Source organism: Dermacentor variabilis, chromosome 2, assembly GCF_050947875.1.
Source record: "Dermacentor variabilis isolate Ectoservices chromosome 2, ASM5094787v1, whole genome shotgun sequence".
Classification (NCBI taxonomy): Eukaryota; Metazoa; Arthropoda; class Arachnida; order Ixodida; family Ixodidae; genus Dermacentor; species Dermacentor variabilis.
The window spans coordinates 16,522,871-16,550,214 of record NC_134569.1 but is presented as its reverse complement, the minus strand read 5'-3'; the positions used below and the strand labels follow the sequence as shown (position 1 = coordinate 16,550,214).

Genomic DNA, 27,344 nt, shown 5'->3' with positions numbered 1-27,344 from the left:
GCCCCAAACCTCCTTTGGTGGCTTCAGCAGCTCCGTCAACCGCTCGCTGCATGATTAGGAGGTTCCTCTTCACAGTTAGCTTGCCAGTCCCCAGGTTGGGGACAAACACTCCTTTCCAAGCGTTGAGGTCCCGTGGCGGCCGAGCACCAGGCTGGGAGCGCGCCTATTGTATTGCATATTGTTGGGAGCACCAGGCCGGGAGCGCGCTTGTACCTATTCTACATAGCGGTAGAATAGGTACAAGCGCGGCAAGCCGGCGGCAGCACTTGCCTCCCACGGCCGCGGCGGATGCTCCTTAACGAGGCAGTCTGTGGCTGGACAAGAGGCGCCCCGAGACAACTCGGGAAATCTCTATTGGGCGCCCCTTTCGAGATGTGAACCCCCACGAGAGCCCAGTGCCTGGCCAGGGAACATATCTATGCCCATTAGAAAAATACCGGTGCCCAGAATTCAGCTGGACATTATACCGCATTCGTTGACTGGTAGACACTTAGCGCGAACCAAGAACAAGAGAATTGATTCCGATTCGTATGAAAAATCACGACTCAATATTTCTTGTTCATTCATTGCTTAGACATGGCGATCTTTTAGCGCATGACCTGCATCTGGTTGGGCGTTTCTTTTGTCCTTATAGTGTGGACAGCGGACACTATCAAATTCCATCGTCACTTGTTCCGTGCCGCAGAGATGAGGCGAGATAGATCCGAGATACAAGAGATCTGTAGATTTCCCTGATCGGTTTATTTGACCCTTTCGTTACTCGAATTACCCATTTGGGCACTTGCACATCATACAACTATGACATATCAGAAGCACTCGCTGCGACCGAAATTTAAGCGAATTTAAGAACGCGTTCATGTGCCGGCTACGCGTTGTCTATGGAACATTTAAGAACGCATTCTTAAATTCGTTATTATTTTTGTTATTAAATGTTCGTGCAAGCCGCCCTGGTCTCTCAGTGTCGCCGACGCGAACTTCCCCCCGGGCGCCTCGGAAAGCGTCCCAACACCCTGCCAGGGAGCAGACAAAACACCAATCCCAACTCCTCGTTCACCAGAACCACTCAGGCGCCACACAGATTCAAATACGCACAGCCAGTCGCGGGCGAGCTTCGCCAAGTTTGAAGTCTATGACAGCCGTCTGCCTAAATAATTATAACCCAAGGTAACAACGTACATAGAACTACAGAGACAGTCGTTGGGCTTTTGACGAACTAGGGCGAAGAACTATGTGTGTACGTATAGAAAGCGAAAGTGCACAAACCTTTCGGAAAGGCATTCACCAAACCGTTTGGGAAATTAGAAGGCGGGGCTTCTGTCGCCAGTACCAAAAAAAAAAAAGAAGCGGACGACAACGCGGTCGCTCGACCGGACCCTTATGCGAAGCGGGTGGTGCCCCGCCTGAGATTCCACCAAGTGGTCTCCCCACTCGTGGGCGAAAAGACATTTCAAGAGAAAAAAAACGATAAGGAAGAAAGAACTCTGCTACACAACACAGGCCACGAAGACGCATAAAGACAGACAGCTACGAAACAATAGAGAGGTTTAGCTCGTCCGGTATTCCGGTAAAACGCAGGCGAACGCGCCGTTGGGGCGTTGGGGCGGAGGCGTAAACGTGAGCGGTCTGCACGGTGCAGCCACCTGGTGGCGCAACGCTCAAACAGACAGAAACAGCTAATATTGAAGTAACCAAGTGTATTTTGCTTTGTTGCGGGTGTAAATTTTTGGCAGCAACATCATTACGCCAGTGCCGAAAATTTGCACCAGCAGCGAAGAATACGCTCGGTTAATGCAAGATTAACTGTTTCTGTCTGTTTGAGCACTACGCCACCAGGTGGCTGCACCATGCAGACCGCTCACGTTTACGCCTCCGCCACAACTCCCCAACGCCCCGTCCGCCGGCGTTTTACCGGAATACCGGACAAGCTAAAGCTCTCTAATAGAGACATTTAGCTAGTACGCTATTCCGGTAAACGGGAGCGGTTTGGGCGGAGTACCGGATGGTCGGGGCGTAAACGTGAGCGGCCGGAGCGGTGAAGCCGCCTGGTGTTTTAGAGCTCAACCAGACAAACGCATAGCTAAAACTGCAGTAACTCACCATATCCTGCTTCGCCACTCGTGCAAATTTTTGGCAGCGGCGTAATTGTGAACACCATTACACCACTGTCGAAAATTTACGCCAGCAGCTAAGCAGAATATAGTAATTAGAGACTTTTAGCTCGTACGCTATTCCTGTAAACGGGAGCGCTTTGGGCGGATTACCGGATGGTCGGGGCGTAAACGTGAGCGGTGAAGCCGCCTGGTGTTGTAGAGCTCAACCAGACAAACGCATAGCTAAAACTGCAGTAACTCACCATATCCTGCTTCGCCACTCGTGCAAATTTTTGGCAGCAGCGTAATTGTGAACACGATTATGCCACTGTCGAAAATTTACGCCAGCAGCTAAGCAAAATATAGTAATTAGCTCTGTGTTTGTGTGGTTGAACTTTGCGCCACCAGGTGGCGCCACCAATCTGGCCGCTCATGTTGACGCCCCCGCTAAACCGCAAAACCGCCCGCGCTTGCCCGAATACCGGACACGCTAAAAGTCTCTATTAGCTCTGTGTTTGTGTGGTTGAACTTTGCGCCACCAGCTGGCGCCACCAATCTGGCCGCTCACGTTGACGCCCCCGCTAAACCGGAAAACCGCCCGCGCTTGCCCGAATACCGGACACGCTAAAAGTCTCTAATAATAGAGACTTTTAGCCTGTCCGCTATTCCGGTAAACGGGAGCGGTTTGGGCGGATTACTGGATTTGCGGGGGCGTAGCTAGATCGCTGCAGCTGCCTGGTAGCGTAGAGTTCAACCAGAGAAAGACAGAGCTAAAACTGCAGTAACCCACTATATCCTGCTTCGCTAGTGGTGCAAATTTTTAGCAGCCGCGTAATTGTGAACACGATTACGCCACTGTCGAATATTTACACCAGCAGCTAAGCAGAATATAGTAATTAGCTCTGTGTTTGTGTGGTTGAGCTTTGCACCACCAGCTGGCGCCACCAATCTGGCCGCTCACGTTTACGCCCCCGCTATACCGGCAAACCGCCCGCACTTGCCGGAATACCGGACACGCTAAAAGTCTCTAATGTCCGCCTGCGTTTTACCGGAATACCGGACAAGCTAAAGCTCTCTAATAGAGACTTCTAGCGTGTCCGCTATTCCGGCAAACCGGGGCGGTTTGGGCGGACTACCGGATGGTCGGGGGCGTAAACGTCAGTGGTCAGATTGGTGGCGCCAGCTGGTGGTGCAAAGCTCAACCGCCTAAACACAGAGCCAATTACTGTTGTTCTTAGCTGGGGTGTAAGTTTTCGACAGCGGTGTAATTGTGAACACAATTACGCTGCTGCCGAAAATTTACACCTGCAGCGAAGCAGAATAAAGTAGGTTACTGCAATTTTCGTTCTGTGTTTGATTGAGCTTTACAACACCAGGTGGCTGCACCGCTCCTGCCGCTCACGAGCCAATCAGAGAGGTCGTGGCAGCTCTGTCGGCCAATCGGAGCTGACACAGGAACGTACCCAGGGGAAGGCCCTGGGTTGCCCCCCCCCCCCCCTGCCTACGCCACCACTCCTCGCACACATTCCTAAACCGCCGCCAAATTAATCTTGAGACTTGACAACTATCCGGCGGTCAACATTTTGCTGCCTTTTCACTCCTTTTGAAGGGCTGTAGTTATCGGCATCTCCTCAGCTGTGAAGGCCGGTTTTCTCGTCGATTCGGTGCCCGCGCGATTAACAACTCGATATGCCTTCAGTTGTCATCATAACGGTCAAGCGCATCGATGTTGCTTCGTTCAACATTCCTTTTTTAGACTCATCCAGGGACAGGAAAGGGGTTAAGTTCGTTATCAGCTGGTCTGTATGTTCGTGGAACGAGTTGCGGCCGGATAAAACGCCAGTTGCATGTAACTTTTCCTTTTGCTTCATTATTTACTCGAGTGACGGCTCGCCGCGACGCTGGCAGATCCTCGGAACCATATACCCGTGATCTGCAATAGATAAAGTGGAAAATAAAATCATGCGAAACAGCCTCCATCATCAAACCCTGCAACAACCGTTAAACACGTAAGCAATATTAATGTCACCCGTTACCTCGTTTGGTTTTCCCCTGATTGTACAGCACTTTTCGTGTAACATTGGCAAGTGGAAACAACAGTCGCAAGCAGTTGAGAAATTTCTACTAAGGGAGGGAGCCAACCCAACAGCCAAACAGGAAGGAAAAGAAAATATATATAAAAAAATTGACCGCTGTTTCTGAAAATATTTATAGATCAGGATCTTGTTATTTAAGAAGGAAGTAGGGATAAAGCCGCCGAAAGTGAAGAATGATGCAGTGTGTTTTGAATGACGCTTCTACAGTTATCAGTCGAGCCGCCTGACGTAGCCACTTTTTTGCGGTGCTTATGTGGGTGTTTTTTTTTTTTTTTTCATCTTCCGCGGTGGGCGCAGTACGTTTAGAACCGCCGTGTACTGCGCTCTACGTCCTTGTAGCGGACTGGCGTCCACGCATCGTTACGCAACTTCCCAAATAACAATACGCATAGAAGCCTAATCTGCTTGGGAGCTGATTAGGCCTAATAATATCACATTTCACGGAATATCTATAATATATACTTGCGCGGAAGCCTTGGGTCAGGTGGCGTTTGGTGTGGCAGATACTTTTCAAGGCTAATCATACCAGCTCAAGTGAGATTATTCGAAATTGTCGTGGGAAAGAAGGACCGTCGCGCACGCTGGAAGCTCCTTAGTTGAGCCTCCTTAGACGCGTCAGCCCGCGGCTGGATGGAGCCCTCGAACGACGCGACCGTATTGGGCCGGTGCTTGCAGTGGATTATTTCTAGTTGGTGATGTTATATACGGTTGGGGTCACTGCGTTGGTTCATATTTAGACATTCGCTTGGCTTCACTTCGGTGCAGTTTTTCGTCACTTCGTGTGGCTTACGACATGGCATAAGAGAGGTCAACTTCCGAACCCTGTGGTGCGTCAAACTTAGCATTATAATGCCAAACTCACACGGGCTCCTTTGTGAGCATGTGGTGTGCGTTTCTGCTCTCTCCGAGAACGTGTGAGCTGCTGTCTTGTGCGTTTGTGTCGTCCGAGGATCAGAGGCGTGCGGGTGGCTTCTAACGCTGGATTTCCTCGATGTGGCTCTTGTGAAACAAAGACGCAGCAAAGGCGCCTTCGGTGCCTCATCTCGCTGGCGATTGGCGAACAACCGCTTCGTCTCGCGTGCTGCTATTCTTCCTGCGCTCTCACGAGTGACAAGCACGCCTTCCATGAACTTTTGACACTGGCTGCGCGCCTGGGTCGATAGCCCTCCTCGCAGCTCCTTCTTATGCGAGAGGTCATATTATGTGGTACGCGGCGCGTACATAACGTTTGACGCGCGATGCTCCACATATTAGGTGTAGCGTGTCCGCACGCATCCACCAAACACGCGCGCGCGCGTGTTATAGGAGAACGACAGCGGCATGCAGACTGGGAAGTGGCACGGACTGCGGCGGGGAGGTGCGTTGCGCGGGGGGAGGGCGAGACGGCTATGATTGACGGCATAGACGCAACACGCTGGCGCATGCACATATGCGGCGACTGCGTTGGCTTCTGCTGCTCTTCCTCTTGTGTGGCTGGCTGTGCGTGCGTGCGTTCGCGTACGAAGGCTCGAAACGACCGCCTCCCAGTCGTCGCGGTGTTTTGGTTGTGAGGTGGGGGGGGGGGGGGGGCAGGCGAGCTTAGCGCGTACGGCGTGTCGGTTGGCGCGTCTGCTAGCAGGCAGCTCGTCGGCGGACGCATATCGGTCCTTGACCCCGCGTCGACGCCGCGCCAGTTGATCGTGGACGCTGCTGCAAGAGCGGGCTGCTGGCGCCGTGCGAGCCACCCGCTCTGCTTGCGGCTGGCGAGCCTTCGTCGTTCGAACGGTGGTGCCGGTTGTTGCGTGGTTGTTGTGCTTGTCCCGCCGCGCGCGCGCGTCGCTCAAGTGACTTTGATTGTGCGCGCTCGCAAGCTGCTCGTCGTGCGCTGTGCGCGCGTGCGATGAAGGGCTTGTTCTGCGTCGTTATCTCGTTCCTATTTTTGGTTTGTTGCTTCCCGGTGGGGTGGTTCTTGTCGCACATGCGCGGCGGTTCTTCGCTGTCTGCGTGACAGATGGTACTCTGGTGATTATCCGCTGTATTGGAATGCCCGTTATAGGGAACAAGCATATATGCATTAGCGCTGAGCGAGCGAATCTCTAATTTTGCTATGCTGTTTTGCCTAGAGTGAAAGGTAAAGATTTCAAATGGGGCTTATGCCTGCTGCTTCATTTTATGGCGGTAGCTGTGTACCCCATTGTGTCTGCTTGTGCCCCTTGCCTACCTTGACCGTCCATATATAGCTTTTGCTCATGCTAACGTATACATACATTTAAAGGGCAACTCCGGTGATTTTTCGATGTCCACTGATCTTAATAAAATTTTGGATATACGTTCTCTTTCGCACTCTGATTTTCTGTGCCACACAATATGGCTGCAAGTCATTTAGTTTTCCAGAAAATGAATTTTAAAGATTGGTTGCGTTCCCGACTCTCAACTGTCTATACCGGCCACCCTGTGTTTGTGAAGTCAGAGACTACACCGCCACTGCCGCTGAAATCGTCGCTGAAATATGGCCGCTGTCTAGTTCGGAAGGTCTGTAAAAGCTGCCTTTGGCTGTAGCGCCCCGTGTACTGCGCGTTCGCCTCCAATTCTGCGTGTTAACATTACGGTAATGTAGGATCTGACGTCATCGACTCATCGTGACGTCACATGAAGCAGCTACTCGTTTCGGTTTTGGTATCTTGTTTATTGGTTATTTAAAATTATTTATGAATTTCTAAGCAAATTGAGCCACCCTACCAGTGATAGGACTGTGAATTCCATTTGAAAATGATATTGTGCTAATTTGTTTAAAAAAAGAAACGGCGGAGTTGCCCTTGAACGACGTTCGAGCGCCCATCGAACCGAGGCTATCGATCTAGTTCGTCGGGTATCGCACGACTGAACTCGAAGCTCGCTGCCTTCGATCGACCGGAATGTGCGCCCGGCATATCCGCCGTTTCTTTTGCGCGCTGTGTGCATCGCTGGCACTGTACCGCGCAGTATACACTGTCACGAATGCTGAGAACACGTCAGAAGACATAAGAGTGTTTTAGTTGAGCGTGTTCACGCTCCGCTAAGCAGCTAAGCGGTGCGGAAGCGCGCATGCGCCGTCCGCTTAGCCGTAAGCGGGCTAGCGGAGCCAGGAACACGGTCCGCTGATAAGCTGCCTGAGCGGAGCGTGCTGCGCAGCGCTTTGGCTAGCGTTGGCGTCAGAAAGGATTGGATTGGATGCAGAAAGCAAGCGCACTGGCTATCACGTGGCGTTCCCCAAGACGGCGCTTTATATTCCATTAGGTAAAATGGACCGGTAACGCATTACAAACGCACGTCTAGATACTTCATGGAGAAATAAGTTATATATACACATATATACGTTTTACTTTATAAAACTGATCAATAGGTGTTTTTATTTTCTTTCGTTACCCTGAATTTGGCCAGAGGGCGCTGCAACTGCGAAAGGTCCGCTGCTCCGCTTTGGCTTAGCGGGGCCCATGGGGTCACTCGGAGCGGAGCGTACCGTAAAGACGCTCAACTTAAACACTCTATATACGGCTAACGGGATTGCAAATCGTGTCCGACATCGTACCCTGGCGACGTTTTAAAGGGGCACCAAGGATAAAGAGCAAATTATCACTTCAAAAGTCTATTGTTTCTCTTACAATAATAACTTAATTTACTCTTTAAATAATCAGTTCGATATTTTTTTTTTGTTGCTGGGCGAAAACCGGCGCCGTAGGTACGTCAGTGAACGTCACGGTTTTCAGTCTCTTTCTTTTTTTTTTTAATATTCGTCATTCACTCAGTTAAGAAGACTAAAGCATAGGGAAACGACAAAAAAATAGGAGAGAGAGAGTGAAAGGGGGCGTGGCATACAAAGCTCACGTTACCGCTTTACGCATGAGCAGTCTTCGGGCTCCTTACATGGCTAGCGATGGCACCTCACGCCAATACCTTTCTGCTGGGATCTAAATGAAGCAAGTTGACAGCTTCGCAGCGTTAACTTATGTAAGGGGCTGGTACATAGTCTAGCATTCGGTGAAGCGACCCCGTCTTTCCAGGCGTGTGTCATCACAGCGCCGTTAGCGTACCCAGTCTCTAATGTAGATTATATATAACCCCAAGCAATGCGGCTGTTATCAGGTAAGACGTTGTTTACGCTGTTACCATCGGCCTGCGTGGGAAGTGACCTTCCAGCCTCTCCTAGCCCACTGCTACGAATCGCTTCGTGAAGCTGACAATGCGTCCCCCACTGACAGACTACCGGCGTCCGCAAGACGAGACACGTTTGACGGACCGAGTATTGCTAGCTGGTTCACTGTCGCCTCCACGGACCAATGGGAGCAAGAAAACTCTTGAAAGGGTGTTCTACGGCGTTCCTTCACGGACTCCGCTAACCGCCACGGTCGTTTGACGAACGCCCAAGCTTACTGCGGGGTCATCCTAGGAAACAAGACGCGCCAGCTTGTGTAAATTAAGCGTGACAGCCCGTCTACGAAGCCCCCCTCCCCCCCCCCCTACTTTCTGTGTGTTCAGTGAAACAAAGATGCGGGAATGAGTATGTCGAACCCTCGTCGAGGGGGAGGGGGGGCGTCAGTGCGGGTCCTTCTACAACTTTGGACACTCCGATTGGACGAAGGTTGGACGGCAGTTTCCCTGGCTGGCAGTTTCCCAGGCCTAGGGATCTAGGGAGGACAGAGGAGCTTTTAAGCAGCCGTTTTCAGCTCCTCGGTGGGCTTCACTTCAGTCACGCTAGGCTGATGAAATCTAACGTTCATGACTCTTCATGTACATATTGTAAATAAATCCACTACTCCCCGTTCTCGATGAGAACACGTTCCTCCCTTCAACAACGTCCTTAGCGCTGATGAGTCGGATGACGGCATGGGCCAGCTACCGCTTTTTACATGCCCAGTCCTAACTCTTACAATGCTCTTGAGAAGACACGTATGACCCAGCTAGGTGTCGGTCCCCAGGTTTGGTGTCCTGTCTGTGGCTCTCCCCATATCGTGCGCTGGTGTGGGAAAGAACCATGGACCGGGCTATTCCGTATCGACAAGTTTCTTGCGATATCTCTTTGCGTGGACGCTAGTTGGCTGGCTGGAACGTGTGGTCGCTTCGAAACTGATCGTTCCGATGATGATTTTTTGGCATTCCTTTTAAAACGAGGCGATGACAAACAGTCGTCTAGCCTGCTTGATCTAATCAGGTATGCTGTGCTTGTTTTTTAGTCCAACAAGTTTGTGCGTACGTCTCCCTAAACTTTTTTCTCTCCCTTGAAACTTCTATATCTACCTTGTACTGCTACGAATGCATGTAATGGACCCGACCGTATCAATCTCTTCCCTACTTTTCTTTTTCCATCAATGCTCAGAACGTGTCTTACTTATCTCAGTGCTGACCGGTTGATGTTCCCGTCCACTTTAAATCCAATCACTTCTTCGTAGGTGGACGTTCCCTACGGGTCGGGTGAATACCTTCGCATTCTATTAGGATGTGCCGAGTGGCCTCCGCATGTTTGCTGCAGCATACACTCGCCTCTTCCTGCTGCTAATGTTTGCCCCGGTGTGTGTTTCTCCTTAGGGAACTAGCTCGAGCCTTGTATAGCAAGGCACTGCCACTGGCGTTATCGTGCAGTTCTTCTCTTCTAATTTATTTCTTGCCATTCTAGTAAATCTGCGTGGCCATTTTATTTTTTCATTCTTTTCATCAGTTTACTGTCTATGTTTATCTCACTTCCCATTTTAGATGGCTCCAGGTTGTTTATTTGCTTTTCCAATTGCCGTGTACTAGGTTGCCAACCTTTTTGACCTCTTCCTTCATTCTGTGTTCACGTGTTTGAATGGATGTGATGCCGACACGTTTGCTATTTTTTGGAGCACACTGACTTGACTTCCGGGTAATTACTTAATGGGCGGAGGCTCACGGGCGGTATAAGGAACCCTTTCGCAAAGTGACAAGCCGGCTTTCCCGCAATGCACAACCGCCCGAAATGTAGCCGCCGTTGCATTGTTAAAAGCAGCGATTACTTCGCATCTGTATAGTTGGCCGTCGTATTTCGGTGCGAAATCAAGAACAGTGCGCAAGGTGCACAGGGATCGCCATTTTAAAACTGCGTCCGTATTTTGGAAAATCACGCATTGCGAGAAAGCCAGATCTGCAAGGCCAGAAAACTTTTTGACGTACGGTCTTTCTCTCCTTGTTTTCTTTTTTACCCCTTCTACAGCGACAGATGTTTGAAGGACGTACGCAGCGTCAGTCTATGATGTCGCCATGGTGGCTTTCAAGTAATGTAGACAGCTTTAGTATAGCGTACGCTATACCATTGCGTACGCTAAAAAATAGCGGATCGTCACTGCGCATGCGCTGAACGCTAAACGAAATAGCCGGTATAGCGAGCGTACGCAACGCAAACGAGTTAGCGTTCGCGTTCTTGCGGGGTTTGCGGAGCTTGCGGGAAACATTGCGGCGGTCCCGGCTGCCCACTTCGAATTGAATTTGGCGTTGCTTTTGTAAAATGCACTTCGTTCGTAGCAAATGACTTTGTAAACAGCTTTCGCTTAATCTCAGGCTCCTTCGACGACAGAGTATTATGGATAATTTCGTGGTGTTTTCGAGATCGCTTCTCGTTTCGAACAAGTCGAAGCCTAACGAAAGAAACATTCGAGATGTCAGCGCCACCTGTCGCTAAAGGCGCGAAATAGCTGCACCGACGGCATATGGCCTCTGAGATCCGAAGATATCGCCGGCCAACTAAAATTAGAGAGTTTTAGAATAGGGGCCCCAAACGTTTTGGGGCCCCAAAGAAATAGCGTCGAAGACACTGCGCATGCGCAAGACGCAAACTCCGTTTGGGTTTTGCGTTGGGAACGCTATTTCACCGATTTAGCGGGAACCCAAATAGCGGCCCCAAAAGCTTTGCGTCGGCAAACATGGCGGCACCCATCGAAGCGACGGCTCTAACCTAGCACAAAACTGGGTTCGATTCGCGGTAACGCGAGAAGTTCGCAAGCTAGGAGAAGTGAGTGCGGTTATCGCTTTCTCTTAACTAGCGTGTGTTATGAAGATTGACTCATTAGACGCCGCTGATTTTGAATTCGATTGTGGATTTTATGGTTCGTAGGCCTAACGCGGCTAAGCTTGGCTGGTGAAGGTTAGTAAAGTTGGTTTGCTCAAAACTAAGCGCAACTAATTGTTTGCTGCTTACAGAGAATAACCTCTAAATTGTACTTAAACGCGAATACACGCAAGTAAAAATTATTATTCCTATCATAAAATGGTATATTTTATTTAATTATTGCTAATAGTTTTTCCTTGACGCCGTAGTGGCGCTGTCAGCGCAAGACGCTATCCGCAAACGTCAAACCCTATTCTAAAACTCTTCTCTCCTACGTGCCCCAACGCTAACACCCGCAAAGCTCTTTGGGGCCCCAAACTATTGGGGCCCCTATTCTAAAACTCCCTAATTGTAGAAAACGTGCGCTGCTTAGCGTACGCTATATTATAGTGTATAGCGTACGCTATAGTTGCGGACGCTAAACTAAAACTGTCTACTTTATGTTGTAATGATTGCAATAAACTGCGATGACATTCGTAGAAAAGAAAGCCTGCGACTGGATTCAAACCTCTATTTTCTCCTCTGAAAACTCATTCCACACTTATAAGTGCACTACCAAAACTTATATATTTTTCTTTCGTGGTATTTATGCATAGAGAACTGGTAGTTCGTGCATGTGGAATAAGAGCAAAGCAAGCACTACATTTAGAAATGTCATACGAGTACTTTTTCGTCTTTTCGAAAAGATCACTTAGGTGACGCAACAATGTAGCTCAGTGGTACTTCAGCGAAGCAAAATGTCGGTCCAACACTTATCCGCAGATTGCCATCATGCTGATTTTAATCGCCACAACACGATGCGAGTCAAACTGGGCTGGCCTCGTTTCTCCATTCTATTCTCCGCCCGAAGGGTTCTTCGCTTAATCTTCTATACCCGCGCAAGCAAACGGCTTCTCTTTAACATTTTCATGCAGAATGTTGTCCACTGCGATGAGGGGTTAAATGCGGAGTCGCGCACGTGGACCGCACGGCGGCGCTGCAGTTTGAACCGGCGGCGGCCTCTGCGACTTTCCTCTCTTCGCCAGCCGATGTCGCCACCTGCTGCGCCGCCGCGTGATCGCCCTTCGACGGCGCTAGAGACGGCGCAGCCCGAGAAGCCTCCCTGGTGGCAGCCGAACACTTCTTTCTCCGCGCAGGGCTCCGCGCAACAATTTCGAGGACATCGTCACACCCAACATAGACCGCCCATTTATTTGCACACGCCCGAAGAAGCCTCCCCCGGCATGTTTCAGAGCGCATCGCCCGCGCTGTTGTTCGTTCTTCACGTGGCCCGTGCTCACTGTGGCGATTGGCCAACAATCTAGTGGATAAAACATGGCGCATCTGTGAGGCAATTGGTGACGCCGCAAGACACGGGGCGGCAGCGCTGTCCTGTTTCTTTTAGCCGTCGCCTGCGTTTTCATTAGGATAAAGCGAAATAATCGCACAAGTTGAATGTTATAATCAGAGTTTTAACTTTGCCAAGAACTAAACACCGCGACAAAGGTCAAATCCCATTTGACGAGTACAACAATAAAAAAAATAACCAACGAGCATGAATTGCAAGGTAAATAAAATGAACAAAGTAAAACCAAGAAGTTAATGGGGCAACGCGTTGGAGTCAACAGTAGGCGACTGAACTTTTGACTACGCTTTACTACTAGATGAAGCCGGTGGCAATGTATGTATAATAAAATCTTGATGATCGCTTTTAAATGCGTAATCATTTCTGTGCCTACCTAGCAAGGAATGACGTCCGTCCGTTCGTCACGTGATGCGATCGCGTTCAAGATAGGGTCAGCGGTACAGTGTGCTACCCTATTCTGTACCAGCGGCAGCGAGCGAATTGGCCTTCGCGCTTCCCTAGTGCTGCCTCTCGCTTCAGCGCGAACTCTGCGGCGAGAGCACAGCGCACGAGGCTGTCAGCAGCCGGCGCTCTCTGTCGCCATCGCAGATCGCTTTCAAGATGCAGCCCTCGCGCCAGACGCAGCCGCCGCCGGAGTGCGGTTGATCACTGTTCGTGATGGTTCGACCGTTGGACGCGGATGGATAAGGTGCTGAAGGGCGATAACGACTTACGATGATCGGAACGTCATCGGCGCACCTGGCGCCGCCATCTGCATGTAGTTTCCTTGCCTCGTCAATTCATGTAGCTCCGCCGTCCGCGCTGTCGTTTATACGGGTCGGATCAAGTTTCATAACACTGATAATGACGTCGGGCAAATGGCACAATGCTTACGCATACTTGACAACTCTCAGAGGAGTCTCTGCGCGAATTTTTTATAGCATGCTCATTCTCGAACCACAACTGGCATGGAGTCTTTCGCGAATTGTAACCGCTGCTGGAGCGGTTCTCAAACGGCGTGACGAAGGTGCCAAAATATAATCTGGGGTTCACTCGGCGTACACGACGCCTGCCCCATTTTGTTCATCCCAGAATATTTGCTGTTTGGTTTTGAAGAGGAATAACAAATCTAGCAATTTACAAGCGGCGCTCGTGCACATCTACAAAAGTAGTCTTGAAGCGCTTTTTGACGGCGAGAACTTTAAATCGAAGCTTTTGTTTGGTATGTTCCTTTGCTTTGCGTGGACGACAGTTGGGCCGAGTATAGATATATAGTGAACCGATCCCCGAGACTGTTTAATCAAAGGTGGTGACTTAGTGAGCCGTTGCTCACAACAGCTTGCAGTTATGTCCCTGCAGCCGATAAGTGTCTCCAGAAGCATAACTCAGCAGGTCGCGCGGGAAATCAGGTAGCTTGACTTTGGTCGCAGTTACTGCTTACTTTTCTTTTTTTTTTCCTTTCGAACGTTGACACACTAAGTGGACGGCGTCAGGTCAAAGATCACTCTAAGTGGCATTCGTTTTGAATTCGGCCGGCAATCCTAGCTCCTTTCTTCAGCTTTCTTTTGTCACGCGCTCAGTCCAAATTATACGACGATCGACCAAGACAGGTCGCGCTGCCGTTACTGTCGTCGATATAGGGAACCACTAGCCTCCTCTGATAGATTTCTTGCCTTTTCAAGATTCTAGTAACTACTGCGGTCATGAGGGGGGCGCCGTGGAGGGTCGAATTAACCGAAGGGGCATGTGTTCACGTTCGAACTAAGCGAGTTTTCTTTCCATGGCAAAGTACGTTTTTTGCCGAGACTTTCCAGTGCGTTTGAATTAAGCAAGATTGAATTAACCGAGATGGAATTACTGGAAGTTGACTAAAAAATTAGAAAAAGAAAGGAGGAATCGTGCGAAGTTTGCTCCAGCAGCGGCGGCCGCCGCCCGTTGTGCGTACACACGTGGTGTTGTGCCACTCCGCGTGCCTATCACCGGGGTGACGAGCACCCCCGCTTTCCACCTGTTCTTCTGGGGTGGTTGTCCTTTTGCTACTCTTCGAGCTTCCCCTGACGTGACTGCACCCTTCTAGCCCGTCTGTGGCTTGGAGTAGCATTTACAAATGCCTACTCTTTCCTTATCGGAATGGCCAGCAGCCCACTTTGTGACTTCTGCGGATGCAATGAAACAGTCGAGCATCTTCATTGTCAGTGCTCTCGTTTTAACCCACAAAGAGCGGTCCTCTCAGCCACCCTAGACAAACTGGACAAGCGCCCAATGTCAGAAAACAAGATCCTTGGAAGCTGGCCTACGCGAACATCAGCGCGATCTGCTATGAAGGCGCTTCTGCGATACTTGAAAAACAGGGGACTTTCTGACAAATTGTGACTGTACAATGTGGGACGTAGGACTGTACGGTGACACTGCGTAAGACTAGGAACGCCTTTGCGGGCTCCGTGACAGTGCCCACAGAAACAGTTCGTGTGTACGTGCGTGTGTGTGTTTGGGTTTTTCTTTTCTTTCTTTATCCTTCTCTCCCTCACCTATTGCATCCCATTGCCCCTCCCCCAGTACAGGGTAGCCAACCGCAGATAATCTCGGGTTAGCCTCCCTCTCTTTCTCTCTCTCTCGAACTTCCCCTGACTGTTTGCCCCCTCGAGGGCTTTGGCTCTGTGTCACACAGTTCGAACCTACAAAGTTCCATTGAACTGTTGATCCCTTCCCGCGGGTGGAAGTGACGTCGCCATCCGGCCCTCCTCGTCCTCCTGACGATGGGTCAGCAAGGGAATTTAACAAACCAGGCCATTGTTAGGATGGCAGAGTCGCCACCAGCCGCCCCGTCGGTCTGGTGCGCTCTTACCGCGGTGCAAGTACGCTGTTTCCTGCTATCTGTAGATGTCGTCGTCATATAATCTAAAACTTTTCATTTCCATTCCTTTATTTCAGCATTCATCTTTAAATGTACAAATGCTAGGACAGGACCAAAAAGCCGCTACGCTAAGCGGCTTGACAAAGGTCCCTACCCCTACAGTATTTGCCAGCAGACAGCGCAACAATACATCGATACATAAAATATATTTTGAAAAACATTTCTAAGGGCATGATAACATGCGTTTTGAAAGCATACACTATAACCAATATTTTTTTCTTTTTACCAACAATACACGCCTTCTCCTAACAGAAATTACAGATTTATGTAACGTGGTGAAACAATACATTTTTTCTGGCACATAAGAATATATAAAAGCACTTTCACATACAAGACAAATACAAAATTATTCCATGCTTAAGTTACGAGCAAGACAAGGAAACACAAATACAGCATACACTATTCACATGCAATTGCACGGCTAAGGAAATATACCTTCAGAATTCGACGTGAGACAGTCTTAAGATCCATGCTTTCTTTTTCAAGACTCTTCAGTAATACCGATATTCGACACGGTAGTCTGTCCTTTCCATTAGTTCGTGAAAAAGGCACGGCCCAAGTTTTTCGCTCCCGAATGTGGTACTTGAGGTGATGAGGTTTGCTTAGATTACAAAGATCAGTGAATCCCGTTCGGCCTCGTTTTACGCTTTCTTTATATTTCATGGCAAAATTAAACTGATAGTTGTAATGAAATGGCAGAACATGAAACTTAGAAAAGAATGTTCTTGTTTGGCTGCCGTAAGAAATACCAGCAACATGGCGCAATGCTTCTTTTTTTTTTTTCATCATCGTGCGCTCCAAGAGTCTGTCTCTCGTCCCCCAAGTCGCAATAGCGGGCACGTGCACCTAGGACCCGCAAAGTGGCCAAGTTCTGCTCCACTGTGTTATCTGCACTGAGCAACACGTCGCGCGTCGCCCCCAAAACACCTTGCGCGCCCACCTCTTTGTTCAGCACGCTAGTGTCTTCCCTTGTTTGGTTCTTCTTTGAGAGATCCTCTTTTTTTTTTCTGTTACTTATTTCCCTACTCACTCTTACTTGCTCTATAGCTCTCCCTAGAAAAGCTGGGCCACCGGACACGCCGTCGCTAGAAAAAAAGAAGGGGGGGGGGGCGCTAACGAGCGGTCTTGACGTGATCTACGCTTCGCGGTTGATACACGACACTGGCAACGAATTTCTTCTCTCTTTTTCTCTCTCTCTCTGTGTGTATGCGCGCGAGCTTTCGTATGGGACACAGTTGCACGCGCCGCAGCGGCTGACGGCGTGTCCCACGTCTAACAGTCCTTCATTTATTCCTGTTCTCCTCCCCCCCCCCTTCTTTTTTTCTCTTTGCTCTCTCGCAAAAGCTCTGCGGCCAAACTGCTGTGCTAGCGGGTTCGGAACGCCAGAAATCTGGCGGCGTGCGCAGACGTCGCACGCCCCTGCTGCTACACACCGGCGGCCGCCCGTTCGAAGATGAATGCGCGGGCCCTCCGCTAGCCCTTTCCATTATCCTCTTTAAATGCTCTTGCATGTTTGTTATTTCCCGACACTCCCTCCCTTGCCCTCCTGCTTTATTGTCCCCCTTCTTCTGCCTCTTCGCTCTTTATTATGCTTTCTTTTCTTCCCCGCCTATTTTTCGTCCTTTCTGTACCGCGGTTCTGGCGTATTTCATATGGGGACGTGTACTTATTCCCGCGCTGGCGATAGTTGCACAGTGAAGCCGAAATATGAGCCCGTGGGTCGAGCGGGTAATTAAGGACGCATAATTTTCGCCCCCCTCTCTCTACTCGCGCCCGGCCGGCTGCTCGCAGGCGCTGCGTGTCTATTGAGAAACGTGCGAGCGAGTGCCGCCGACTGGGTTGCGGCTCGACACGTGCGCCGCCGGCATTGAAAAATCGCGCGAGGGTGCGAAGTGGCTTACTGCGGCGTAAGCACGGAAAACGAAAACACAGAAGCAACGCAGACGCCGGCTGATGTGAAGCGCGCGATTCCGTGTGTACCGCGCCGGAGTGTCGGTTAAACTATAACACTTTTACGACCTGCGCCGTGCGTGGTGCAATATTTCGCATCGGCTCATTTATTAGCGCGACAGTTTTCGTGCCGGTCGTTCTGAAAGCGCGCGCCGCTGTCAGTCGCTGCGCGTCCAAATCATCGTGCGGTCGTGACTGTAGTCGCATGGCGGTATGCTCCGACGCGTGTAGTTGAACTTTGGTGCATCCAGTGTGTGCGACATCGGTGTTGGAGCCAATGCGCAGATGGCTGGTGTTTGGTCGAGCTTACTGTGTGCTTGGCACAGGTTCTTGGTTCGTCTCTATGCTGACTCTGGCCTCTCCGAGGGGACAGAAACTGCGCGCTCCCTCCCGCAGGAGAGGGACTTCACGGTCGTTTTTGGCAACTCGAGGCGTGTAGCACGCTGACGTCCTCCGTTGGCCTAATAGCAAACAGCTGTCCCATCGCCAATGTTGATGCGACAGCCAAGCATATCGTCTCGTGCCTGTCTCCATTCGCAGATACTCTGCGTGTTAGTCCTACATAGCTCCTATCAAGAGTGTTCCTCCGTAGGTGCACGTACACAGGAATGTCGGCTACAGCATGCACTCACTGGGGTTGCGCACATTGCGGGGTATCTACCATGCGTCCACTGTGTCCTCTATCTACAACGTTGTCGCAATCCATTGTTCGTAATGTATATTGCCGCATCGTCGACTCCATCGTGCAGTCACACCTCGGTGTAAATGCCGCCACGTGCGAAATACTGTGTTCCTGTGGCGACCTCCTCCACAATTCATGGTGGGTCCATGCAGGTCCATACTGCTTTCGATGCGGAAAGCCCGACTGTTCTTCGGATGTTACGCACGTGTCCTGGTTAAAAGGTGTTCCTGCAATTACTAGAGGGAACCGTGTCTACTACTACTAGAGTCAACTGTGTCAATTACTAGAGGGAACTGCACTCGGGCAGTTCAGCCAGCATGGAACTTTGCAAAGTGGCCGTTGTTAAGAAAGTGCTGCGTTATAAATTATTAAGTAAACATTATTAAAATTGTCCGATGGCAGGGTTAGAGCACAGGACCTCTAGCACAGAAACCCGAAATTGAAGCCATTACGCCACGGACGCATTGACAACGAGAACTACTGCAATTAGAAGCGATTACGCGTGCTTGCAGAGTCTTATAACCTTCTGCATTGAGCAAATAATAAATTGCATTGAAATTTGGGCCAATTTAGGCCCAGATAAAGCGTAATGAACGAAGCCACAATAACGCCTGAAACCCCAAGCACGATGATCAGACAAATCCATGTACCATGGCGGCTGAACGATCGCAGCACCAGAGTTCCCCCTGGAAATTGCAGGAATATCTCTTTGTTAAAAACAGACGACGAAGTAAAGAAGGAATAGTTCGTTGCACGTAACGTTCAGTGAATCCATCCGCAGTTCACTTATGGGATGGAAGTGCAGTGCCGCGGTGCTCGCAGGCATGCGCAGTGCGCCGGTGTTGCAAGTGCCGCTGGCGCGCGTTGCCTCCTCGTTCGTGCGTGTGATTGTATGCGCTGCTCTCACGAACGGCCATGGTGTGCCAACGGGCACGCACTCACGCACGTGTCTGTAGCGGCGCTATTGCTACGATTTTGCCGCGTCCATCCCGGCAGGACGTCTTCGCTGCGGTGCAGGAAAACGAAAGGAAACGGGGCATTAAGACCAGCACTGCGGGGCATCACAGCACGCAAAGGCGCCCCTAGCACAGTCGTCGCAGGTCAGAGCAGCGAGCACTGGAGTGCCCGTTTCCACCGCATGCTCTCGAGTAGGAGGGCGACAGTGGCCGCTGCCTCCGCTTCCTTCATTGTCACCATCGTCACAGAATCGGCGCGTACTCATCCCGGCGGCGTAATCTGTCCCTAACATTCTCGAACATTCCAAACCGCAACCGGTGCGGTATAGTTTCATTATCAAAAGGCTACTGTGACTTACGTGTTTTAGTGGGTGTGTTAGTTTTCTACAGTGTTCAAAGTGTGTTTATTGCAAATCAGTATATTAACTGTAGAGATTGGTGGTACTGTGCGGACCTTTAAGTTTTCTGGAACTCTTTCTTTTTTTTTTATTGACTCTGGCACATAGCATAATTCTTGTTCTTGAGCTCGATTATTCGAAGACGGGGACATTACTAACGCAATAAATCGAAACACATATTCAAGTAATTAACAAAAATGTACTGATGAACTTGTTATAGTCACTTTGTGGCACATATTGCAATTTACGATTTGTAGCCGGTGAGTTTGCAAGACGTATCCACTTGAAATGAATCTGAAGGATTTTCAAGATATTTCCCAAAGTGTGGGAGCATGAGTGTTCCAGTCACTCACACCTCGATGCATAATAGAGCGTTGTGTTAAAGAAGTAAGTTGCAGAACAGTGCATATTTACGGCGAATTTGATGACGCATATGTTCAGGCTGATGTCATTCTTGAATTCATTTCAAGGGAATGCGCGTTGCAAGGTCGCCGGCTACAATCTGTAAATTACAGTATGTACCGTAAAGTAATTAATGAATAAGTTCATATCTTTAAATATGTGTTTTGATTTCTCGTTCAAGTAATGTCCGCCTCTCTGAATAATCCAGCTCAAGGACTAGAATTGCGTTATCCGCAACAGGCGATTTTTAATAATTCCGGTAAATTATAAAGTGATCACCTGGTAAAAATCAGCGATGGTGTGTGTTAAAAAAATTGCTTTGGAAACATTAATTGCTGTATTAATATACACGTGTTCTTGCTCTTGATCTGTGTGTTGTAACCACTGTATGCATGCGTGGTTACTTGTATCAGCACTGTGTAGTAGTGCTTGTCTTGTGAATTGTGTTACCTTTATTTATTGGAGGTTTGTGTATCGTTCGTTGCGCGTCAACCGGTGACTTTGGTCGCCTAGAGCCTAACCGATCACTCGTCCGGTGGAGGCCTTCGACGCTTTCATTCGACGCAGCGCCGTGAGAGGTGAATCGTCGCCGCTGACAACAGAAATAAATCTGTTGCCTGACAAAAACCTATACCGATGTGATATCCTGGACACCGTCCTATACTGCACTGCTTCGCCTCTAGCTTATGACCAGCAAAACAAGCAACACTCAAAGCGCCTCGCGTCGATCGGTAAATCAAAGAGTGGTCATCGGGGGGAAAAATGGTTCACCGTCAGAAAAAGAACGTCAACAACAACAAAATAGACAATACGCGCAGTTTAATATCGATACTGTTTACGTGTCCTGCGCAACGCGTGGCCAGCCCGACTGCTCGCATGTCAGGCGCAGTCGCGTTTTCCTGCCGGTGCGTGCCCCCCCCCCCCCCCCTCCTCAAGAACCTTTGTCGTTTCAGTCATCGTTGATTGCGCTACTTTCAGCGCCTGACACGTGGACCACCTCACAAATCGAGAAAATTTAGTCCGCGCCGAATAAAGCGCACCAAAGCGGGTTCGAGGGGAGAAAGGCGTCAGAGGAAGAGTGCGACGCTGCTGGCTGCAGCGTGGCACCCGTAATGGCGCCTAATTGCTCGCCGCCCCGCAGTGGTGGTCCTGGCGCGTCTGCACTGGCGATTGCGCCACGCGGCTGGCTGCTGCAGCATCCTCCCGTGCGAGGGCGGCAGCGGCAGGCAGCTGGTTCGAAAAAAGAGAAGGCGCGCCGTGCGAAGGTCTACTTCCGAGAAAACCGGCGCGGCAACGCATCATCGCTCGCTCATTTCGCTCCGCGGCGGACTCGCCCGCGCTGCTGCTGACACGTGGGGTGCTGCGCGCGACGCTTCGCGCTTGCCGCATGTGCCGCTGCTGCAGCTTTTGCAGGTGCGCGTAGATGGCCGCAGCGTTGCCTCTCAGCGCTGTTCTGATCCCCCCCCCCCCCACCCCCCCACACACACATTTCAGACACATGCATTCCTCAACAGTGTCTCACTGCGTTGGCTCGCAAAGGTTCATGGTTTGTCAGACGCGAACCTGTGTTCATGCTGGAACTGCGTACCCTGCTTCAGACGTAAAACACACACACACACACACACACACACACACACACACACACACATATATATATATATATATATATATATATATATATATATATATATATATATATATATATATATATATATATATATAAGGAAATAATGCTATCAAATTACATGCGCCACTAAAGCCTATACATGTGAGCAAAGCGTGATTTCTAATGGGAGTTCTGCTGATTGACTTATAATGTAAACGACTCCAGCTGATTAACCGGTCGCTGTGTTCGATCTGTTTGTTTTATTCTTCGTTCAGTGAGGACGGAGGGCCCCGAAAAGCATATAGAAAACGCAACTGTGGGCGTTCACCTACGATACATTGGGCGTTACGTGATTTAATGCAGTGCCTCGGAGTAGCCTTAAATTCGCCAAATTCCGGAAGTTCACAGAGCCTTCCATCGGTTGTCGTCTTTTCTGAGTCCCCGCCTCCACTCCCCCCCCCTACCCGACCGTGGCTTTTCATTTGAACGGGAGGGTCGTCGAGTGAAACAAGACAGAATCTTGCACACAGCTTTCTTTCTTTCTTCGTTTATTGTACCGGGCAGCCTCAATGCTCAGGGTGGGTCGACCCTGTGCGAGCTGCAAGCGGGATTCGTGGAAGACGTCCATGGCGCGTTGTGGCACACAGTGTAACATTCCAACTTGGGAGCCATACACGCGCACGCGAAGTCGAGTGAAGCCTCATCGTCCAAACCTGCGTGCATGCAGAGACGTTCGGGCGTCAGCGGTTGCTTACGAAACGAGCCCGCGAGGAACCGCCGCCTCGACAAACAGACAGAAAAACTTTATTCGTTGCAAGTGAGTTTGGACTCCTCTGAGTCCCTGGGCCACCGCACGGTCCCACACTGCGTCAAGACGTTCATGTTCCTTTTGTTCATGGCGTCGGTAGCCCGAGCCACTGCAGTAAGCTGCGATGTCGGGTCCGTAAACGAAAGCAGGACCTCCCAGTTCTCCCAGCTTGAGATGGCGGGCTGCCCTTCTGGGGAGGATCAGCAGGGCAGCCAAAAAGGATGTGGGAGAGTGTGGCGTGAGGGTCACCGCATAGGGAGCATGTAGGGGAGATGCCACAGTAGTGGGATAGCAGCTGATGGGATGGGAAAGAGCGGGTCTGTAGGTGTCTCCAGATGATCTGTTGGGAGTGGGTCAGGGAGGGGTGGGGAGGAGGGTAAGTCCGACGGTCCAAACGGGGTACTTGGGTGAGCTCCGCAAAGCTGTGCGCCCGCTCCCTCGGGAAACCCTGATCGAGGCGGTCCTGAGCTCGGCAAATTAAACCTCGGGCCAGTTTATTGGCAGCCTCGTTTCCGAGGTTCTCAGAGTGAGCCGGCACCCACCGGAGCTCTACCCTGCGTGGTAAATTCTGGGTGGGGGTGTTCAAGTTCCAGGCAGGGGTGTGAATCCTGCCTCTGGCAAAGTTGGACAAAGCAGTCTGAATCGCTAAAGAGGTATTCGGCATCCGAAAGTGCAAGGGCGATGGCGGTCTCCTCTGCCTCCTCAGGTGTAGAGCCCGAGGGAAGATGGTGAGTTATAGGGGTCGGTGTAGGGCTGGGTTATAAGCAATTGCTACAGCTTCATGCGTTGTACATTGTTGGGACTGGGGGCTCAATCCCATCGCTCGTAACCCGTTGTCAAGATTGGAGTCCGGCAGGAATTAGAAGGTAGCTGGCCCATGCCGTCGTCCAACTTATCCACGCTTAGGACGTTGATGAAGGGAAGGACTGCTTCTCATCGAGAACGAGGAATATGGGTTTATTTACAGTATCTATATGCAGTTCATCAGTCTAGCATGACTGCGAGAGAAAGTACATCAGTCTAACATGACTGCTTGAGAAAGTACACTGCGCATCCGCACAACAGCGGTTTATAAACACTCGTCCCCCCCCCCTCGATCCCGTTCGTCCAGTCATCGTAAACAAGCCGCCTCTCTGCGCGACGGCTTACACACACACACTTCCGCACAGGTTCACGGTCCGGAGCCGACGTCACACGGACTTCGTAGAACACGGGGCTTGTGTCAGGAAAGATGCCTTTTATTCCCCGAGCTCACCCGCGCAGCGCGGCCGGGTGCCCATTGTCCTGCGTCTTGGACGGCGCGTGGGGAGGAGCCTCGAACTACGTTCCCGCGAGCACTCCCCCGCTCGCGGCAGACCAGGGCGGCGGTGGCGGGCTCAGTAACAATAGTTGGTCCGCCGAATGCATTCAGTCACAACGGCGACGAGGCTAGAGCGAAACGGTGGCGTTCCAAGAAAGTTGACGCCGCTGTCGCAACTGGCTGGCAAAACTTGCACCTCAGCTGGGCCGTTCTTAACAACATGCGGCGTCTACCCAAATGGATTTCTCGACTTGTCCGTAATACTTGTGGAGGGCATTCGCGTGAGCTACGCGGCGAGAGATGTGATACTGGAGATGGACGTTTCGAGGAAGGGCTACCACTACAAGGTGTGTATGAATGTGTCGAGGAATGGCTGTAAGGGTTGACTGATTAGCGGGTATGTTGATGCGATGGGAGGCGAGGATACGACGGCCAGTGGCGCTCGCGGCAAGTCTTAAGTACTGCGTCTGAAGGTGCGCCTCAACTAGTTCAGGAAGCGTGTTATGCATGCCTAGTGAAAGGAGTTTGGCTGTGCTAGTACTGTGGGGTAGGTTTAGGGCTGCCTTAGTTGCAAGGCGTGTCATTGCGTTCACGCGCTCGGTTCCATGCGGTTCAGCTTGAGATATGGAGTGGCGTACAGAATGCGGCTAAGCGTAAAAGCATGTAGAACTTTCATGTTGTCTGCTTCGTCTAAACCCTTGTGCAGGGAAGATACGCGGCGTAGAAGCTGCAACACTGATTGCGTGGAGGCCTTGAGTGTTTTAAGGGTATGGTCATTGCGTCCGGAATGCTGCAGGTAGAGGCCAAGGATGCGCAGGGTGGGAGTGAGGGGGATAGGGGATCCTTGTAAAGTGGTTTGGATGGGTGAGCTAGCGGCAGATATTGGTATAATTAGGAGGAGCACAGACTTAGAGGGGGAACACTCGAGTTCGATAGATGATACGTGAGCGGAGATGGTGTCGGCTGCTAATTGTAGAGTTTCCTCAATTTCCCCGTCAGAGCCATGAGTGGTCCATGAGGTAGTATCATCAGCGTACAGAGTATCTTTTAGGTGTGGGATGAGGTTGAGGGGATGTGAGCAATGTTAAATAGAAGGGGGAGACGACCGCGCTTTGAGGGGTTCCAAACTCGCCGAGGGTATAAGGGGGTGTGCTGAGCTGATCAATGTGCAAGGAGGCAGTGCGGCCAGAGAGGAAGGCGCGAACGTGGTTGTATGCTTTAGGGCCTACCTGTAGTGCCTGCAGTTCCCGTAAGATGGCAGCGTGTCGAATTCTGTCAAATGCCTTAATGAGGTCAACCGCCAGGATAGCTTTAGTAAGATTGGCGATGGTATTATTAAGCACATCGTGCGTAATTTGAAGTAGGGCACCCTGCGCAGATAGATGCGCACGAAAGTTCACCATACTGTGGGGGAAAAGGTGATTTTCTTCCATCTACGTTGTAAATCTGGCAAGGTTTATATGCTCAAAGGCCTTGCCGAGACAGGATGTGAGAAATGGGGCGGATGTTCTCTAGGGTGACGGGCTTGTGGGTTTTTGGGATAAATATGATTTTTCCATGCTTCCAGGAGGCAGGGAGGGTACCTGCCTCCCAGCACTCGTTAAAGTAGGTAACTAGGTGAGATATGGAGACATCATCAAGATTTCGAATGGCAGCATTCGTAATTTGATCTTCCCCGGGTGCGGTATTGCGCAATTTCAATAGGGCTGCGCGAAATTCACATTCTGTAATAGGAGCGTCAAGCTGTGTGGTTGGGGGTGAGCCCGTGTACTCGGGATGTTTGCAAGGTGGACCTGGGGTGGTATAAGTGCATTTCACCTGCGCGAAGAAGGCGTCGGTGTCCTACCAATGGTTATGAGTGAGGCGGCGAATGTTAAGACGCGTCTGAGTTTTAGATTGCGTGGGATCGAGCATGTGGCGTAACAGGCGCCAAGCGCGGGTTGTGGAGAGATTGCCTCGGAGGCCGTCACAAACCTGAGCCCAGTTAGCTTTGCAAAGAGTGGCACTGTGGTGTTCTATTTGGGATTGAAGCTGGGTGAGTTTGAGTTTTAGTTTCCTCTTGTGCTTTTGAGTTCTGCACCTTCGCGTTCAAGAAGGTGGGCGAGCTTACTGTCGATAACGGGGAGTGTCTGGGGTAGTGTCGAGCGTTTGGCTACTGCTGCCTCGAGACGTCTTCCGCTGCACGAAGGGCAGTCACGTGCAGTTACTTTAAATCGACATGCATTTAGACTCATTTCCTAGTTCATTGTATCTTCTGCTCCTTTCGCCAGTCTGCATTCCTTTTCGGTGTTCCGTCGACACGGCTGCTTCCTCATTCATATACGTATAGATCAATTTATGACGGCGAAATTCAAATGATCAAGTGTATCTACCAATTTTCGGCAGTGGCTGCGCTGACGCCTACTGAGCTCGATGCACTTGACATCCTCCTGGGTATAGCGTTTGCATGATCTCGTTCGATGCACATCGCAAGGAAAGGCTTCCAGTAATGAACATTGACAGAATAGGAAGAAGGCGCAAGAACCACAGCTGCTGTCTCACACTGCGATTTCCATCGGGGGGAGCAAAACGTTCAGGCGGTCTGTTTCTCTCTCCATGCGCTGGCAACACTTTCATAGCGCTTGGAATAGCCTGTCAGGTGAGTGAATGACCAGGCTAAGATCTCTAGCACATAATCTGCTCTCTCGCTCTCTCTCAGGTCTGCTGCTTGTCGCGCCGCGTGCCAAGATTGAACAAAAAGTGCTGTTTGGCAATGCATAGTCACCTCTGGCAGAGACGAATGCAAAGAAAACGTCTTGCTCTGCATCCGTATCATTTGTAGAGGTTAAATGTATCCTTTAGCAGACACCAACTAGGTCATGAAAAGTTCTGAGGTTCCTGTTGGGCACTGGCCTTACCGTACCGTGCTAGGCTTACCCTGGAAGCAAACGTTCTTCTGCTGCAGAGATAAGAGAACCGGGCGTTCCCACTGTGCCTTGGAGAATGCATGCAGGCAGTTTCCTCGCTGACTCCCTCCTGGCAGTGACCTTGTGCTGGGCACAAGTTCTTTCGGTCGCTGTATGGCAATACTTTAGTTCAAAAACGCATGCGAACGCACGCATACCAAGCACACGCGCCGCTAATGGTGTTGCCCCTTGTTGACATTCTCAAACGAGACGTCCATGCGAAGCGCGGCCGGCGTACGCGGGCAGCGCGCACAGGGGAGGGGGAGGGGGGACGTGGCAGTGTCTGTCAGCGGGCGACTGCGCGTAGCGGTCGAATAAACGGACGTCCGAGAGAGCAGCGGGGCGAGACTTATGGAGGGGTCCTGAAGGAGGCAGAGAAGAAAGACTTGCTGGCACCGAACGTTACGTGTAATCGTTGCCAAACACTCGGGAGTTAGCTTATACAGGGCCAAGCTCGCTGGTTCCTTCTTGTTCCGCGCGGCTTTTTCTCGGTGACGCGTTTACTCTGAGCTTTATTTTCGTCTCAACTTTATAGGGGGGCACCGTCGCCGTCCTTTTATGTTCCCGTACTGCTGCTGCTGCTTGCTCCTACTTTTTGTGTTATTGTTTTATTCTTATTTTATTTTTTTATGTTTACATTCACTTTTCATTTGGCAGCGCAGCGTGCTTGCGTTTTTGTTTCCCGGGCGTTGTTGGCACGCTCTCTCCATCTAGGCGCGCCCTCAACACTCTCATCAGTGCCAAAAAAAAAAAAAAAAAAAACGTTTTTTTTTTCTGCTTCTATAGTGAGGACCCCGT

The 27,344-nt window shown here is 50.5% G+C and overlaps 1 protein-coding gene across 3 annotated transcripts in view; it reads left to right on the top strand.

The window, feature by feature from the left end:
* Positions 1–27,344, top strand: part of LOC142571428 (protein FAM117B-like) — a 218,886-nt gene that overhangs the window by 129,369 nt on the left and 62,173 nt on the right. The gene's annotated exons all lie outside the window — the stretch shown is intronic.